The sequence below is a fragment of the Giraffa tippelskirchi genome, chromosome 10 (assembly GCF_054371585.1).
Source record: "Giraffa tippelskirchi isolate mGirTip1 chromosome 10, T2T-mGirTip1v1.2.pri, whole genome shotgun sequence".
Classification (NCBI taxonomy): domain Eukaryota; kingdom Metazoa; phylum Chordata; class Mammalia; order Artiodactyla; family Giraffidae; genus Giraffa; species Giraffa tippelskirchi.
In genome coordinates, this window is record NC_137284.1 from 89,799,564 (window position 1) to 89,818,780 (window position 19,217).

The 19,217-nt window shown below is 37.5% G+C and overlaps 1 protein-coding gene across 19 annotated transcripts in view; it reads right to left on the minus strand.

The window, feature by feature from the left end:
• The window catches only part of PTPN12 (protein tyrosine phosphatase non-receptor type 12), a 93,096-nt gene that overhangs the window by 64,478 nt on the left and 9,401 nt on the right, over positions 1-19,217 (minus strand). Inside the window, exon 2 of one of the 19 annotated variants that reach the window (XM_081535721.1) lies at positions 18,729-18,801. The exons of the other annotated variants lie outside the window; for them this stretch is intronic. The gene's annotated coding sequence lies outside the window, so the exon portion shown is untranslated. The remainder of the gene's footprint in view (positions 1-18,728; positions 18,802-19,217) is intronic. 19 annotated transcript variants of the gene reach the window in all.

A 19,217-nucleotide genomic window follows, 5' to 3' on the forward strand; every position in this document is an offset into this window, starting at 1 on the left:
TAAACAGCTACCAAACCTGGTCCTTAACTTTCTAGTCCCACTACCAATGAAGAAAGATAGTTGTTTTAAGGACGGAATGATGGGTAACTTAATTTTCTGCCCTTTAATTATATTAAAGGAATTGTATTGTCTTTTCAATTAAAAATATTTAAGAAACCCTTTGAATGACTAAAGAAAAATGGGAAATTTGGTGGCATAACAAAATAGTATAATAAATAACTGATAATTAATGTATCCCAAGGAGCAGACACACAAAAATGCATTTGTGTTCATCATCATGCAAGCAAAGCACGCTACCCAACATTTACCATAGGGGTTGCCTTTAAATATGTAAAGACTGAGAACAGCATATAAGATCAACAGATGAGGAATTTAAGGAACATTTTTAATTACCTGCCTCAGATTACTGACTTCTTATGTTGGTGGTTTAGTCGCTAAGTCGTGTCTGATTCTTGCGACCCCATGGACTGTAGCCCGTCAGGCTCCTCTGTCCATGAGATTCTCCAGGCAAGAATACTGGAGTGAGTTGCCACTTCCTTCTCCAGGGGATCTTTCCCAACGCAGGAATCGAACCTGGGTCTCCTGCATTGCAGGCAGATTCTTTCCCAACTGAGCTATAAGGGAAGCCCCTGACTTCTTATAGAAACTAGCAAATACCAAAATGTCTTTATTTGTATATTCAAATAGTGTCTTTTTTTTGTTGTTCTTAAACAGATTTTAATCTCTTTTTGTGTGTACCCTAAGATTTGATGCAATACCAGAATAGAATACTTGAGACCACATTGCTCAATATCAACTACAATTTCTATTTAAAATTCAGAAAGCAATTTCCAACTGTACATTATAAGTCTATTTAGGCAGCATTGGACAAAATAAACTACAGGCAAAACTCCAGAACGACTCACTGATGTTCTCCCTAATCCTTCCATTATGGATCTATGCAGAGACCATATATGTCCTTTAATTTACCTAAAAGCTTGAAAATTACCTGGCAAACCAGGCTTAAGTTTACAAGCCATATTTTTGCGTCCTCTCACTCCACTCCCCAAGTCTAGTTACATATAAGGAACTCCTATTAAAGGATATGCTCTGCCAATTTTCCCTATCAATGCATAAAAATGCTTTGATTAGTATGAAGTATTTATGTTTTTAAGACATAAAAAATTAAGTATAATAAAGGATCTACTTGCACACAATCGTTTCATTTTTCAAAAAGGAGACCAAGTAGAGATAAAATCAAGTTAGGTTGTTAAACTTTTGTTTGTAAATTTAAATCTTAAATTCTTATTAGAGACACTTTGGCAATACCTTAAAAGGTTAAATATAGAGTTACCATGTAATCCAGTAATTCCACCCCTAGGTATATACTCACGGGAACTGAAAACATATGCCCACACAAAAAACTATACACAAATGATCACAGTAGTATTACTCGTAGGAGTCAAAAAGTGGCAACAACCCAAATGTCCACTGACTGGTAAATATAAACAAAATGTAGTCTAGTCAAACAATGGAATATTATTTGGCCATAGAAAAAGAATAAAGTATTGACACATCCTTAACTGATGAAAGTTGAAAACATCATGCTAAGTAAAAGAAGGCAGACAAAAAAGGAACATATCATTCCATTTATATGAAATGCCCAGATTAGGCAAATTTATAATCAGAAAGTAGATTAGTAATTTCTAGGATGCTGGGGTGAGGGGGAATGAGGTGTGACAGGTAATGGGCATAAGGTTTATTTTTGCAGTGATTTCTGATATTAGATACTGATGATTTTTTGCAAAAAGTATTTCATTCTGGCATTATTTTAGACTTGGTCTGGAAAAGGCCAGATTATACTACTGTGAAGGTATGTCCACCCAAAGTTACCAAGGGCATAATTTTGTCCTTGAATATCTCTTTGTAATAAAGATAAATAGTACTCCTCTTCAAACAAAAAGCCAGACTTCAATCATGAAAAGCTAGGACCTACCTACATACAATTATCAAGATTTCTGCAATATTTTAAATAAAAACAAACTTGCAGTAACAGAGTAAATACACAACAAAAATAATTCACAAATAAAATCTAGAATGTTTCTTAATTTTAGAATCCTTGAATCAAAATAACCCAAGATTTTAAATAAAAGATGTGACATTTTGATGACTTTCAAAACCATGGTCAAAGTCATTGAAGAGAATTTACTAATATTTCCTCTAGTAAAACCTTTACTAAGACAGGCAGAAGATAATGTCAATCTGTATAGCAATCTTGGTAGAAAAAATAATAACCACAACCTCAGCTGATTTTAAGAATTGTTAATTAAACTGAATTCTAAGTCCATATAAACTGTTCTGAGAGAATTTTCCTTTGAAAATGAATCACAAGTTTTATTTTCTTATGACTGTTAAATTTTCATAAACTGTCCTTTTTATGCAAAAGATGAATATGAATAGAAACACTATATAAAGGACTCCTACAACTCAATAAAAAAAAAACACACAATTTAAAAAGACACAAAGGACTTAGATACTTCTCAAAAATATATATAAAAAGCATATGAAAAGATGCTCAATACAACTAGTAGGCACAGAAATACAAATCAAAACAACAATGAGATGCCACCTCACCAGTGCAACGGTTACGATCAAATAAATGCCCCCCACCCCCAAAACAAGTGTTGGTGAGGATGTACTGTTGGTAAGATTGTAAAATGGTGTAGCCATGGTGGAAAACAGCATAGTAATTCAAAAAATTAAAACTTGGATCCAACAAGTCAACTTCTGGATATATACCCCAAGTAACTGAAAGTACAGAATGAAGCAGGGCAAAGGCTAATAGAGTTTTGCCAAAAGAACTCACTGGGCATAGCAAAACCCTCTTCCAACAATACAAGAGAAGACTCTACACATGGACATCACCAGATGGTCAACACTGAAATCAGATTGATTATATTCTTTGCATCCAAAGATGGAGAAGCTCTATACAGTCAGCAAAAACAAGACCAGATCAGATCAGGAACTCCTCATTGCCAAATTCAGACTTAAATTGAAGAAAGTGGGGAAAACCACTAGACCATTCAGGTATGACCTAAATCAAATCCCTTACCATTATCCAGTAATGAAAATTAGAGTAAAAAAAATTAGAGATACTAAGGGAACATTTCATGCAAAGATGGGCTCAATAAAGGACAGAAATGGTATGGACCTAACAGAAGCAGAAGATATTAAGAAGAGGTGGAAAGAATACACAGAAGAACTGTACAAAAAAGATCTTCACGACCCAGATAATCACAGTGGTGTGATCACTCACCTAGAGCCAGACATCCTGGAATATGAAGTCAAGTGGGCCTTAGAAAGCATCACTACGAACAAAGCTAGTGGAGGTGATGGAATTCCAGTTGAGCTATTTCAAATCCTGAAAGATGATGCTGTCAAAGTGCTGCACTCAATATGTCAGCAAATCTGGAAAATTCAGCAGTGGCCACAGGACTGGAAAAGGTCAGTTTTCGTTCCAATCCCAAAGAAAGGCAATGCCAAAGAATGCTCAAACTACTGCACAATTGCACTCATCTCACATGCTAGTAAAGTAATGCTCAAAATTCTCCAAGCCAGGCTTCAGCAATATGTGAACCGTGAACTTCTAGACGTTCAAGCTGGTTTTAGAAAAAGCAGAGGAACCAGAGATCAAATTGCCAACATCCGCTGGATCACTGAAAAAGCAAGAGAGTTCCAGAAAAACATCTATTTCTGCTTTATTGACTATGCCAAAGACTTTGACTGTGTGGATCACAATAAACTGTGGAAAATTCTGAAAGAGATGGGAATACCAGACCATCTGACCTGTCTCTTGAGAAATCTGTACGCAGGTCAGGAAGTAACAGTTAAAACTGGACATGGAACAACACACCGGTTCCAAATAGGAAAAGGAGTACGTCAAGGCTGTATATTGTCACCCTGCTTATTTAACTTAGATGCAGAGTACATCATGAGAAACGCTGGGCTGGAAGAAACACAAGCTGGAATCAAGATTGCCGGGAGAAATATCAATAACCTCAGATATGCAGATGACACCACCCTTATGGCAGAAAGTGAAGAACTAAAGAACCTCTTGATGAAAATGAAAGAGGAGAGTGAAAAAGCTGGATTAAAGCTCAACATTCAGAAAACTAAGATCATGGCATCCAGTCCCATCACTTCATGGCAAGTAAATGGGGAAACAGTGGAAACAGTGGCAGACTTTGTTTTTTGGGGCTCCAAAATCACTGCCGATGGTGACTGCATCCATGAAATTAAAAGACGCTTACTCCTTGGAAGAAAAGTTATGTCCAACCTAGACTGCATATTAAAAAGCTGAGAAATTACTTTGCCAACAAAGGTCCGTCTAGTCAAGGCTATGGTTTTTGCAGTAGTCATGTATGGATGTGAGAGTTGGACTATAAAGAAAGCTGAGTGCTGAAGAATTGAACTGCTGTGTTAGAAAAGACTCTTAAGAGTCCCTTGGACTGCAAGGAGATCCAACCAGTCCATCCTAAAGGAAATCAGTCCAGAATATTCATTGGAAGGACTGATGTTGAAGCTGAAACTCCAATACTTTGGTCACCTGATGTGAAGAACTGCCTCATTTGAAAAGACCCTGATGCTGGGAAAGACTGAAGGTGGGAGGAGATGGGGACGACAAGGATGAGATGGTTGGATGGCATCACAGACTCAATGCACATGAGTTTGAGTAAACTCCGGGAACTGGTGATGGACAGGGAGCCCTGGTGTGCTGCAGTCCATGGGGTCACAAAGAGTCAGACATGACTGAGCAACTGAACTGACTAGTGAATTAACTGCTGTATTTGAAAAAAAAAAAGAAAACCACTTTCTCAGTTTGTTGACATACTGGATCTGGACACCTATAATAAAAGGAAAAAGTAAGAATCAATTATCACCTCATGAGGATATGTCTTATATCATTTTTTTCCTAACCTACTCTCTGTGTCAGGTATTCTTTTAGGTAGTACAGATAAACCTGCCCTTATGTAGCATATATTCCAAAAGTAGATCCTAGTCATATATTTCATTCCTTCTTCTATCCATCATTTGTTTATAAGTTTTATCCCATCACTACTACTACTGCTGCCACCCAAGATTTTAATTTTCTATCTGCCAAAGATAATCTTCTATATTTATTTTTACTCCTCTACAATACATAGGGTCTTCCATGTATCACATATACAATAAAATATGACAAGTCTTTTAAACAAAATTGGCACTGATAAGCATATTCAGAGCATCACATAGTCAATGAATTGGCACCCTATTATCACACTTATAACATACTCAGTTTGGTAAGTTGAGATAACATAGTCTGTATAACTCGAGAGTATACATTTAAAATGCTACTTGAGGGACTTCCGTGGTGGCTCAATGGTAAAGAATCTACCCACGCGCCACAACTACTGAACTTGTGCTCGAGAGCCCACGAGCCACAACTACTGAAGCCCGCACGCCTAGAGCCCGGGCTCAGCAACAAGAGAAGCCACCGTAATGAGAAGCCCACACACAACTAGAGAGGAGCCCCCACTTGCTGCAACTGGAGAAAAGCCCATGCAGCAATGAAGAGCCAGCACAGACATAAATAAATAAAATTAAAATGCTACTTGAAATTTCATCTGTGTTGTTTACCATTATACTGATATATGAAACTGATAAAAAATCAAGTGTAATTTAAAGTAATTATTTAAATGGAATAAGATAGAAAGTCCAGAGATAAACTCACACACCTATGAGTAACTTATCTTTGACAAAGGCAGCAAAAATACACAAGGGAGAAAAGACAGTCTCTTTAATAAGTGGTGCTGGGGAAACTGAACAACTATGTGCAAAAGAATGAACTTAGAACACTTCCTAACACCATACACAAAGATAAAGTCAAAATGGATTAAAGATCTAAATGTAAGGCCAGAAACTATAAAACTCTTAGATGAAAACACAAGCAGAACAATCTATGACATAAATCAGAGCAAGATACTCTATGACCCACATCCTAGAGTAATGGAAGTAAAAACAAAACTAAGCAAGTAGGACCTAATTAAGTTTAAAGCTTTTGCACAGTAAAGGAGACTATAAACAAGATGAAAAGACAACCCTTAAAATCGGAGAAAAGACCAGCAAATGAAACAACTGATAAAAGTGTATGTGTGTGTGTGCTCAGTCATGTCCGACTCTTTGCGACCCCAAGGACTGTACCCGCCAGGCTCCTCTGTCCATGCGATTTCCTAGGCAAGAATACTGGAGCAGGTTGCCGTTTCCTTATCCAGGGGATCTTCCCAACCCAGGGATTGAACCTGTGTCTCACGAGTCTTCTGAATTGGCAGGCAGGTTGTTTACCACTAGTGCCACCTGAGCAGCCCCACTGACAAAGGATTAATTTCCAAAATATACAAGGAGCTCATGCAACTCAATATCAGAAAAACAAGCAACCCAATCAAAAAAAGTAGGCAGAAGTTCCATTAACAGACATTTCACCAAAGAAGATAGATGGCTAATAAACACATGAAAAGATGCTAATCACCACTCATTATTAGAGGAATGCATATCAAAACTACAATGATATATCACCCCACACAGGTCAGAATGGCCATCATCAAAACATCTACAACAATAAATGCTGGAGAAGGTGTGGGAAAAAGGGAACCCTCTTGCACTGTTGATGGGAATATAAATTGATGCACCCACTATGGAGGACAGTATAGAGATACCTTAAAAAACTAGGAATAAAACTATCATATGGCCCAATGATCACACAATTGGTCATATATCCTGAGAAAATCATAAATGAAAAAGACATATGTACCCCAATGTTCACCGCAGCTCTATTTACAATAGCCAGGACAAGGAAGAAAAGCTAGATGTCCATTGACAGATGAATGGATAAAGAAGCTGTGGTACATACATATAATGGAGTATTACTTGGCCATAAAAAGGAATGCATTTGAGTCAGTGCTAATGAGGTGGATGAATCTAGAGCCTATTACACAAGAGTGAAGTCAGAAAGAAAAAAAACAAATATTGTATATTAACACATATATATGGGATCTAGAAAGATGGTACTGATGAACCTATTTGAAGGACAGCAATGGAGACACAGAAATAGAGAGCAGATTTGTGGACACAGTGGGGGAAGGGTCATGGAAACATATACATTACCATATGTAAAACAAATAGCTGTAGGAATTTGCTGTATGCCTCAGGGATCTCAACCAGGTGCTCTGTGACAATCTAGAGGAGTAGAATGGGGTGAGAGATGGAAGGGAGATTCAAGAGGGAGGGGACACATATATACCTATGGCTAATTCATTGATATATGGCAGAAACCAACACAATATTGTAAAGCAATCATCATCCAGTTAAAAATAAACTTAAAAATAAATAAAATAAAGTAATAAGCTCCTTTTCCTAAATAACATACATGAAAACACTTTGTTTTTGATTTGTTTCTTTATTTTATTACCTACAATGTCACCAAAGAAAGTTTTCAATCTTTCATCGCCAAGGAGGAAAAGGTGTAAATGGGTGTTAATACACACATATAAAAACCCATCCACAGAGTGTTAGGGATGAGGTATGTATGTGCGCCTATGTATACACACGGTTTCCCAGATAGCACAGTGGTCAAGAATCCGCTTGCTAATGCAGAGGATGCAAGAGGCTTGGGTTCGATCCCTGGGTAGGGAAGATCCTCTGGAGTAGAAAATGGCAACCTACTCCAGTATTCTTGCCTGGAAAATCCCATGGGCGGGCTACAGTTCATGGGGTTGCAAAAGAGTCTGACATGACTTAGTGACTAAACAACAACAACATATTTGTACAGTAAAAGCAAAAGGAGCCATTCTCATCATGGAATGATGGGAAGCCTCTCAAAAGTCCAAGTTCCCAGATACCCACCAAGGGCAAATCTTGCAAACTGGCTTTCCTGAGGATAGCAGTCCCAGAGTTGTTAACTTTTTCTGCACATAATTATAAATGAAAAAATAATCACCTCTCCTCCATATCCCTCCCCTTTGAAGTAATCAACCATGCTAAGCTTCTTGCCTTCCAAAAAAAGTCTTAACCTATCAACAGATCTAGAAAGCTAGTTTTTCTCTATCCTGGCCGACATTTGCTATTATCAATTTCTGAATTGCCGTAATTACCAATTTTTGAAATTTCCCAAATTTGGTGGGATCTGATAGACCTGTCTCCAAAGTAAATGCTAAAATAATTTGTATTTCTCTGATTATTGAATAGGTTGGTGACTTTTTCCCCATGCTTAGTAATTATTTGCATTTTTCTCTGTTAATTTTCTTAGCATTTCTTAATTTTCCTATTGGAGTATTCTTTTTATTTATATATAGAAGCTACTTATATTTTGGATAATAATCCTCTAACTGTTAAATGTGTTAAAGTGTATTATCTTAATCCACTGCTTATGTCTGCATTACCTTTCATATTATAGATTTTTTTTAGTGAGGTCAAATTTGAGCTTTATTATTGTAATATCTGGGCTTTAAATACAAGTCAGGAGAAAAAGCATTCTAATCAGATTGGCTCTGTCCCTAAATGTTTCACCAGTCTCTTTACATGGCATACTGACTCCTTTAGAGAACTATTACATTAAAAAAAGTTTACCCAAATATGATGGATCTTTTTGTACTTATTTGAAAATAAAATGAAAAATTCTTGTAATTCAGCTACTATTTTAGACTACAAAGGGAAGTCTCAAGCAAAGCAGTCTTCTCTTGCCTCACTTTGTAAAGTAACTATTCTTAGGTACTAGCTAATTTCTAATAGGATGAGGCCATTAGGCATCTGGTCCCATCACTTCACGCCAAATAGATGGGGAAACAATGGAAAACAGTGACAGACTTGATTTTCTTGGGCTCCAAAATCACTGCAGAAGGTGACTGCCACCATGAAATTAAAAGACACTTGCTCCTTGGAAGAAAAGTTATGACCAACCTAGATAGCATATTAAAAAGCAGAGATATTACTTCACCAACAAAGGTCCATCTAGTCAAAGCTTTGGTTTTTCCAGTAGTAATGAAAGCTGAGTGCCAAAGAATTGAACTGCTGTGTTGGAAAAGACTCTTGAGAGTCCCTTGGACAGCAAGGAGATCCAACCAGTCCATCCTAGAGGAAATCAGTCCTGAATATTCATTGGAAGGACTGATGCTGAAGCTGAAACTCCAATACTCTGGCCACTTAATGAGAAGAACTGACTCATTTGAAAAGACCCTGATGCTGGGAATGATTGAAGGAGGGAGAAGGGGAGGACAGAGGATGAGATGGTTGGATGGCATCACCAACTCCATAGACATGAGTTTGGGTAAACTCCAGGAGTTGGTGATGAACAGGGAAGCCTGGCATACTTCAGTCCATGGAGTCGCAAAGAGTTGGACACGACTGAGGAACTGAACTGAACTGAAGTGAGGCCATTAGGGTGACTTGGCACTTCACTGTCAGCTTGATTTCTCTGAGTTATACAAAACTTCCTGTCATAATACTTAATGTGTAGTGTAGTTACACTGACATTCTCTGGGAGTACATTATTTTAGAGCATATCCCCTATAATCAAACACTTATTGTTTAAATTATAAATCTTCTGCTACCCAGAACATTTCCTCTAAATCTACTTTTACTACTTCTACTGTGGAAAACTGATTTAGTATTTATTCTAAAAATTCATAGTATTTTTAAGCAATTCCGTGTTTATTAAGTATGTCTTAATACTTAAGAATCACTAACAGCTCAACTATATTAGTTATTTCTAGAAATGTTCTTTTTGACTGTGCTTGTTTAGTTAATGATTCTACAAATTGCTGTTCCCTGTGCTCGCTTAGTCACTCAGTGGTGCCCAACGCTTTGTGACCCCATTGACTGTAGCCCTCCAGGCTCCTCTGTCCATGGGACTTTCAGGTAAGAATACTGGAGTGGATAGCCATTTCCTTCTCCAGGGAATCTTCCTGACTCAGGGACCAAAGCTGTGTCTCCCGCATTGCACGCAGATTCTTTACCACTGAGGTACCTTGGGAAGCCCATCATACCCAAAAGTAAACTCATGTCATTTAGAGTAAAAGCCCAAGTTCTAACAATGACCTACAAGAACCTGGATGGTTTGCCGTAACTCCCAACACTATCATAAATCTACTAAATCTACTACTACTCTCTTCCTCATTCTGCTCAAGCACACTAGCCTCCTTGATATCCCCTCAACACACTCTTCACTCAGATACTTGGGCACTTAATGCTCTTTCTGTCTGGAATACTCTTCTCCCAGATAAATGCATGGCTTACTCCTTATTTCAAGTCCCGGTTCTATGTCTTAACTACTTTATATAATAATAATATCTCCTACACTTGTCATATGGTAGATTTATCATATTAAAAACCTGTTTTTCAGCTCTTCCTATATTAAAACCACACAAGACTTTGTAGTCCTTCCAACTTAAAGGGTATAATCTATTTCCTGAACCTTTGAGGTTGAGGTGGCATTATAACTTGCTTTGGCCAATAGAATGTAAGAGCACTTAGAACATATTTTAAAATACTAGATATGGCATAAACAATACATGCACACAAAACATGGCTTATTAACAATATAAAAACTGGCATATAATAAAGCAACAATGGGAAAATTAAATGTGTTGGTTAAATATCCCATCTTTTACTTCTGGTCTAGATTAAACTGCATTTTCCAAAAATAGTTTAAAAAGAATCCACCAGCCATTACAAGAACGTAGAGTATGAGAAAATATCAATGTTTTATTATTGTCTGAGACTCTTAATAAGCAGCATTAGAATTCATGTCACTGTAATATTTTATAAGATTTGTAAGATTATTTTCTATTTTTTAAATATTCAAGTATTCAATTATATTTCCCTTAAAACCCTAAGAGCACAAAAAACAGGAAATATGCTGTATCTGAGCCAATAATAGAAGAGAGAGACTAAAGAGGTAGGTGAAAAACTAGGTATAATGATATTTCATCATTTAGGAAAGAAGAGGCCAACAAAGTAGAGTCAGCCAGTGCCTAATTACCATTCAAGAAAGTTTAAGCATATATCTTATAATTAATAACTTCTTTGAATGCTCTTTTTCACACAAAGTATTTCTGTTTCTAGCTTTTAAACTATTAAAATACCTATCCTCTTTACTTTTCCATAAAATGAAAAGATCAAAACATCTAGCATATTAAACATTAAAACTGTATTCCTTACCTTAATGATTAATTTTCTACTATCTAAATCATACAGTTATGAAAAAATAAAATTTGTTATTTTATGCAACATCTAATAATGCCAGTGAATAGGTTTAGAGATAAATATTTAAATACATTCAATTTCTTCAAAAAGTTGCAAAATCCTAATATTAGTATCTACCTGAGCTACGTTCCTCCTTGGCATTTATAACCTATTTGCAGCACTAGAAGTAAAGAATTATAAACAACTAGGCATAAATTACAGGAAATTTCTGAACTATACAGTACATCCAAATCTACCTCTGCTGCTGCTGCCGCTGCTAAGTCACTTCAGTCGTGTCCAACTCTGTGCGACCCCATAGACGGCAGCCCACCAGGCTCCGCCGTCTATGGGATTCTCCAGGCAAGAACACTGGAGTGGGTTGCCATTTCCTTCTCCAGTGCATGAAAGTGAAAAGTGAAAGTGAAGTCGCTCAGTCGTCCAACTCTCAGCAACCCCATGGACTGCAGCCTACCAGGCTCCCCCGTCCGTGGGATTTTCCAGGCAAGAGTACTGGAGTGGGATGCCATTGCCTTCTCCAAATCTACCTCTAATACCCATTAATGAATCTTTGGCACAGATAGGCCAATGGACAGAGTAGATAAAGATAAGACAGAGGTACACAGTCAGGCAGACAGCACAGAGACAGACACACTGGCAACCAGGCAACACACAGTATTAAAGTACTTAAATTTTAGATGAATCTAACTATATTTAGATTTATTCATGCAAAATCTACTGGGAAGAAAATATATTAGTCTTTCAGATAGTGATAAATTTCAGATGTATATTTAGAGAGAGAATAAAAAAATGACTAGATGTAATACTCTGATAAAACTGATCTTTAGAATTACACTTTCATCAAGAAGGTAATGTTCTGGTTTCATATTTTAACACTGAAAAATTATAGCTTAAATCTTAAGTACCATAAATGGAGCTTATAGATTATCTTACTTTTATAGTTTCTACACAGTTTAAGGTTTAGTATGTACTGTATATGTGAAATTATGCTCTGCCAGAGCCAACAGAGTTCTCTCAAGTCACAAGGACTCTGTGCTTCTTTGTCCCTTCTCTGAAAGAAGGTGGGTGGAGTTTACTTGGGACTGAAACCTTAAAATAGAAGCTCATTTTTTCCCCCCAGTTTTGCTTCAAAGATTTTTGTATTAGATACACCTTGGGCTGTCAGTCTAGTTAAGTTCACTTCAGTTCAGTCAGTTCAGTTCAGTCACTCAGTCGTGTCTGACTCTTTGCGACCGCATGAATTGCAGCCTGTCCATCACCAACTCCCAGAGTTTACCCAAACCCATGTCCATCGAGTCGGTGATGCCATCCAACCATCTCATCCTCTGTCATCCCCTTCTCCTCCTGCCCTCAATCCTTCCCAGCATTAGGGTCTTTTCCAATGAGTCAACTCTTCGCATGAGGTGGCCAAAGTACTGGAGTTTCAGCTTCAACATCAGTCCTTCCAATGAACACCCAGGACTGATCTCCTTTAGGATGGACTGGTTGGATCTTCTTGCAGTCCAAGGGACTCTCAAGAGTCTTCTCCAACACCACTGTTCAAAAGCATCAATTCTTCTGTGCTCAGCCTTCTTTATAGTCCAACTCTCATATCCATACATGACTACTGGAAAAACCATAGCCTTGACTAGACGGACCTTTGTTGGCAAAGTAATGTCTCTGCTTTTAAATATACTATCTAGGTTGGTCATAACCTTCCTTCCAAGGAGTAAACGTCTTTTAATTTCATGGCTTTTAAGGAACTATAACTTTCTTTCACTAAGAAAAGTCCCTACCAATCACATATGAACAAACTCCCCACCCTGGTCAACCCCGCACATTTATACTACATAGTACCCATCTCACTGGAAGCAGGTTGACTGATGGGATGTGAATTTCAGGAATGTGAACGTGAAGCAGCAATTCTAATTATTCTGAGCTCTTTCTCTAAACAGAGATAAAGTGAGGAACATAGGTTAGATCACTTAAGAGATGCCTTTATTCAACAGCACATGCAGTGAAGGTTGAATGTGGAGAGCTAAGAGTAAAGCAGGTGCACAGAGAAGCAAAGACAAGTGTCCAAGCAGCTCTAGATGGAGAAATTGATAATATAGAGAACCACAAAGAGCTGAAATAGTCGTCCAGGTTATGAATGGCTCCCATTTCTTCGTTCCTGTCCCTAAAGCAGTTAAGTAGAATACTCAAGGGCAGTATTCTACTGTGAGATATATACATAGGTAGATAGATAGATAGATGGATAGATAGATACATATATTCTGCACACACACACCCCCCACCTTAAACTAGTTTCCTGGAGAAGGAAATGGCAATTCACTCCAGTATTCTTGCCTGGAGAATCCTATGGACAGAGGAGTCTGGCAGGCTACAGTCCATGGGGGTTGCAAAGGGTCAGACATGACTGAAGCGACTTAGCACACGAACTGGTTTGCAAGTAGGCTACAACCAAAAATCTATACCAACAAAGAATTCTTCTATATTTTTCAGTATATTTATGCCCCACTTTTTTCCTTTTATTAACTTTTTCCCTAAATAATAATCAGGTAACTGTTGGTGTCAGCAACATCATGCTACAGAAAAAACATCTGCTATGATAACTTGGGACAAACTTAGCTCTAGTAACTTCTAAACTGTAAAACCTGTAACAAGCTCCTTAGTTTCTAAATACCGTTCATGTTTCCTTTAACATCAAAGGGTCTATGACTTTTAACTCCAGTGTACGATGAGGGGAGAAGGCGTCCAGAAGAAGCCACTCTCCACATTTTCATAGAATGGGAGTTGACTTCTTTCCATTCTCACTATAGTTGTGGTCCCAAATATGTTGTCTCAAAATCTCAGTCATCACCTAGAAAACTCAAATATACTGAGGAATCTAAACTAAACAGAGGCTTACCACTATAAATAACTTGCTGAGGTTCTACAGACTCTTTTTTAATGTAATTTTTTTACAGAGCACTTTTAACAGAAGCTAATGAAAACCACTTATCTGGCCAATTACTGCTACTGCTACTGCTAAGTCGCTTCAGTTGTGTCCGACTCTGTGCAACCCCATAGACGGCAGCCCACCAGGCTCCACCGACCCTCGGATTCTCCAGGCAAGAACACTGGAGTGGGTTGCCATTTCCTTCTCCAATGCATGAAAGGGAAAACTGAAAGTGAAGTCACTCAGTCGTGTCTGACTCTTAGCGACCCCATGGACTGTAGCCTACCAGGCTCCTCCGTCCATGGGATTTTCCAGGCAAGAGTACTGGAGTGGGGTGCCATTGCCTTCTCCTATCTGGCCAGTTAAGAACTATATAAACCGACAGTACTACTTTATATATCTGGGATAAGGTAAAATTACCAGATTAAAAAACACTGGCTTTGTGGAACTCCATTTTAAAAAGATCCTTCATAACAACCAAACCATACATTGTAACTAAAAGTAAACAACTATGCCACAATCATGAGACATCAAAACACTCCTCACCAAAACATTCAGGAATGCTAAGGCCAATACTATATGCATCTCATACTCAATTTAGGCTCTTCTCCCTTTGGGAATCTCTTCCTGTTTATTTGGTTAAATCAGCTTTGCTTACTTTTTACACTGCCAGCCACCCTGTTCCTCTCATCTAAAACCTACAGTTCTTATCTCTGTGTCTTTGCAAATGCTGTTTGTTTTCTACCTCTGAAATGCCTTTTATCCTAGTCCACCTGACAAACTCTCCCTTCAAGAGCCAAGTCAAATGTGGCCTCTGTGCTAAAACTGTCCATGTTCTCTTCAGGCAGATTTAGGCTCTCCTCCCTCTATGGTTTTAATCTTGAATATACTTCCCTTAGAGTAATAACACGTCTTAAACTACTATTGAGCACCTTCTATGTACTACATTAGAAGCTTTAAATACACATTATCTTGGTCCTTCTAGGTAAGTATTATAGCCCCAATTTCCCTACATAACCTGCCTATATGGATAACAGGGCCAGGACAGAAATTAATTACTGTATGGTTCTGAAGCTGATTATCTTTCTACTAGTCTAGAGTTTCTAAGATTTTTTTGAACCCTTGAGAATCTAAGAACCTTCTCTACCCCCTCCCAACAGGTTTACACACAAAACATTAAGTATAATTTGAAAGGGTTCACAGACCCTCTGAAGCCCATCCACTGCTCCCAGGAAAACTTCTTGCTGCTTCTCACAAGTCTATTCACAGCCAGTAAATTTCTTAAGGGAAACAACTGTCATATTTTCAGTTGCCAGTTCTAAATACAGTGCCTCAGGTGTAGTGAGTGGATGGTAGGAACCATGATAGACCTGCATTGTTGCATTTCTTCAGAGCCAGCGTAACTACTCAAATGTTGTTAAACAGCTTTTCAAATGTAGATTACAACTAAAAACAGTTATTACAGGAAATGCAGGTATTAGTGTACATCCCAAAGCCTCTGAGATTAACATGATCCACATTCCACATTCTCTAGGAAAAGCTTTTAGGGAACAACTACTTACGTCTGCCATAAGCCAGTTCACAGACACTCTAATCTTATACAAATGGAAACAATATCTGTATTATTTCACAAGGAAGGAGGTAAATGTCAAGGTTTGAATGCATGAATCTAAAAAAATTAAATACTACAGGAAATATGAAATGCTGGGAGAGGGGTTCAGTTCTTGTTTGGAAGACTAGTGATTTAGAACAAGTGCGTTTATCACTGGACTTGCCTTAACAAGTCTTCAACTTAGATCTAATGAAAGGCTTTTTCTCCATAGTATTAAAATTCAAATTTGCAAAGGAGAACAAGTGCTTTAAGATAAACTGGACTAACAGATTTATCTCAGAAAGTGAGTTAATTATGATTCTTGCTTCTGAGTTCTGGGTGAATGTGGTCAAGTTATTCTAAATTTTTAGTGTCCTGATCTTCAAAGTACTGGACTATAGAATAGAAGGAAAGTTTTCTAAGAAAGCGGAAAAATGTGTTTAGCAGTACAAACACAGATAAGCATTTTCAAAGGATGAGAAACAGCTCATTCCAGAGGAAAGAAAGGACACACACTGCAGAGTAGATGAGTTTAACACTGGAAAGGTATGAGAGACTATGTTAAAAGGCTCTGGAAGGCCAGGTTAAGAAGTATAAACTTTATCCTATTGGCCTGTGATTCTAACCAGGACAAAAACTACAAAAAAGGGGTAGGGAGTAGGGGAAAGGGAAATTTATAAGGTAGACATATAACTACAGTTTGAAGAAAAGCAGAGCTTGGGTTGAATGCTTTGAGTTGCCTTAGGCATTTAAAATTCCAATACTTTTAATGATCATCAAAAGGATTTAAAATTCCAATACTTTTAATGATCATCGAAAGGAGCCTTGAGGGTTTCTGTGAAGCCACATTTTTCTGTGATAAAAATAAAACCGTGTTTCCAAAACGGTTCTATATAAATATTAAAGAAAACAGAAGTAGGCAGCAAACAGTGGGACTCAAACCCACATCTTCTGATTTTAAAACCAGTATGCCTTCCATTATCCTACAGATGCCAGCACTTGAAAGCAGTATTTTAGGAAAGTGAGCATGATATATGGAAGGAATTACATCAGGCAAGAAACTACAGGCAAGGAGAAAACAACAGCTATTGCTGTAATCACTCCTAAGACACCCACAACTTACAAGATACGGCTACTGTTGAAGAGATGCCAGTGAACTGATATCTGGATTTTCTTAATAAAATCTAAAACCAAAAGTTAAAAATGGACATTTTTAAAATTAATAGTCTATGATAATATACCCAGAGTATGATTCATGGAGTGGAGGATACACAGGCAGTTACTTTAAGTGCTTCCCTCAGTCCTTATGACAGCAACCAGTGTCCAGAGAAAAATATGTACCACACTATTTTCCACATTTATATAGAAGATATTACAATTAATAAATATATACTTACTTAAAAGTTTTACTGAATTCACTCTAGTGCTTTATCTTTTATTTTCTTTTTTCTTGTGTACTGAAAATAAAAACATTTGTGCAAGCATGCCTGTAGGCAGGTGAAGGAAAAAGCAACTCCCATGCTGGTCTAAGAGACAAGCCTCTTGGACCACTTGAAGAATCCACCTGAAGAATAAATCTGTCTTACAGCATTAAGCTCGCTACAATTTCTGCTCACGCAACAGCCATTAATGCCTAAATGCCAGGCACTACATTAAGCTGTGGGGATACAGAGATAATTAAGTCCCAGTCTCTAGCCTCGGAGGCTTTCAGTCTGGGGAAGTCAGAAATGTAAATGTTTATGAATCTAATGAACTGAGTATTACAGAAACTCAGAAGTGTTTAACATATGAGCAAAAAATTTTAACCTATCTAAATGTTAGTATCTTACTTTCAGTTTCAATCTTTCAAAACCCTTTTCCAAATTAAATGTCAAATATTGACGGAAAAAAGCTAACAAGATTCTAAAAGTAAATACAATAATACAACCTTGAGAATTAACACTTCAGGTAAATTTTTAGTGTGCTAGCTCAGTGAGCCATGTCTGGAAAGTTACTTAAAAGTTCACTTCCAATTGTGAAGTTAGTTAAAAGATAAATACGTTTGGCTGGACACTCATCAGAGTAAGAAAATCTTAACTAAACCAGTGGCAATGGAAAAGGACTAAGATTAGCTCAAATGCTAGGACTGCAAAATATTGCCTATCATTCTAGCTTTAAAGACATTTTAGACATACCACACCATTTATATAAGCTTACTGAGATATATCTACAAGCCAACCACAAAGTAGAACTTCACACCCTCTTAGGCGGTTATAAGAAGACAGACAGACAATAACAAGTATTGGTGAGGATGTAAAGAAATTAGTGGGAATGGAAAACGTGCATTTTCCTGGTAGAACCATAAAACGTACAGCAGCTTTGGATAACAATCTGTCAGTTCCCTCAAAATGTTAAGGGTACTTATAGGTATATATCCAAGATAATAAAAAACAGATATCCTAACAAAAATTTGTATAGGTTCACAGTAGCAGTATTCATAAAATAATACAAAATGTGTCATATTTCATGTATTATTATACAATACAAAATATTCCAAAAAGTGGAAACAACTCAAATGTCTATCAAGAATTGAATGGGTGAACAAAATGTGATATATCCATAGAACAGAAAATTATTCAGTCATAAAACAGTATGAAGTCTTTCTGACCACGCAACAACACAGATGAATCTTGAAAACATGTTAAGTCAATGGGGTCAGTCACAAAACACCACATATTATGATTCCATTCATATGAAATGTCTGCTGCTGCTAAGGCACTTCAGTCGTGCCGGACTCTGTGCAACCCCATAGATGGCAGCCCACCAGGCTCCTCCGTCCCTGGGATTCTCCAGGCAAGAACACTGGAGTGGGTTGCCATTTCCTTCTCCAATGCAAGAAAGTGAAAAGTGAAAGTGAAGTCGCTCAGTCGTATCAGACTCTTCGCGACCCCACGGACTGCAGCCTACCAGTCTCCTCCGTCCATGGGGTTTTCCAGGCAAGAGTACTGGAGTGGAGTGCCATCGTCTAGATGAGGCAAATCTATGGAGACAGAAGGTAGACTAGTGGTTGCCGAGGTCTTCGAGGAGGAGAGAGGGTGGGAGGAATAACTACTAATGGGTATGGGGTTTCTTTTTGGGCTAATAAAAATTGACTGTGGTAATGACTGCACATTTTTGTGAACATACTAAAAACTATTAAATTGCACAGCTTAAAATGAATGAATTTTATGCTAAATAAATTATATCTCAATAAAGCTGTTATTAATTTTTAAAACACTACAAGCCACAATATTGAACAGTTTAACAAACAATGAAATTTTTAATACTATCTAGTGTATGCAGTACTATCTAGTGTATAAGCTCCTGCCAGGCTTTCAATCTTTCCTCTCTCACTTTTTTAGCAAATCAAATTCAAACCTTAAATCAAAACTTCAGAAGTCTTATTTGACAAGTTCT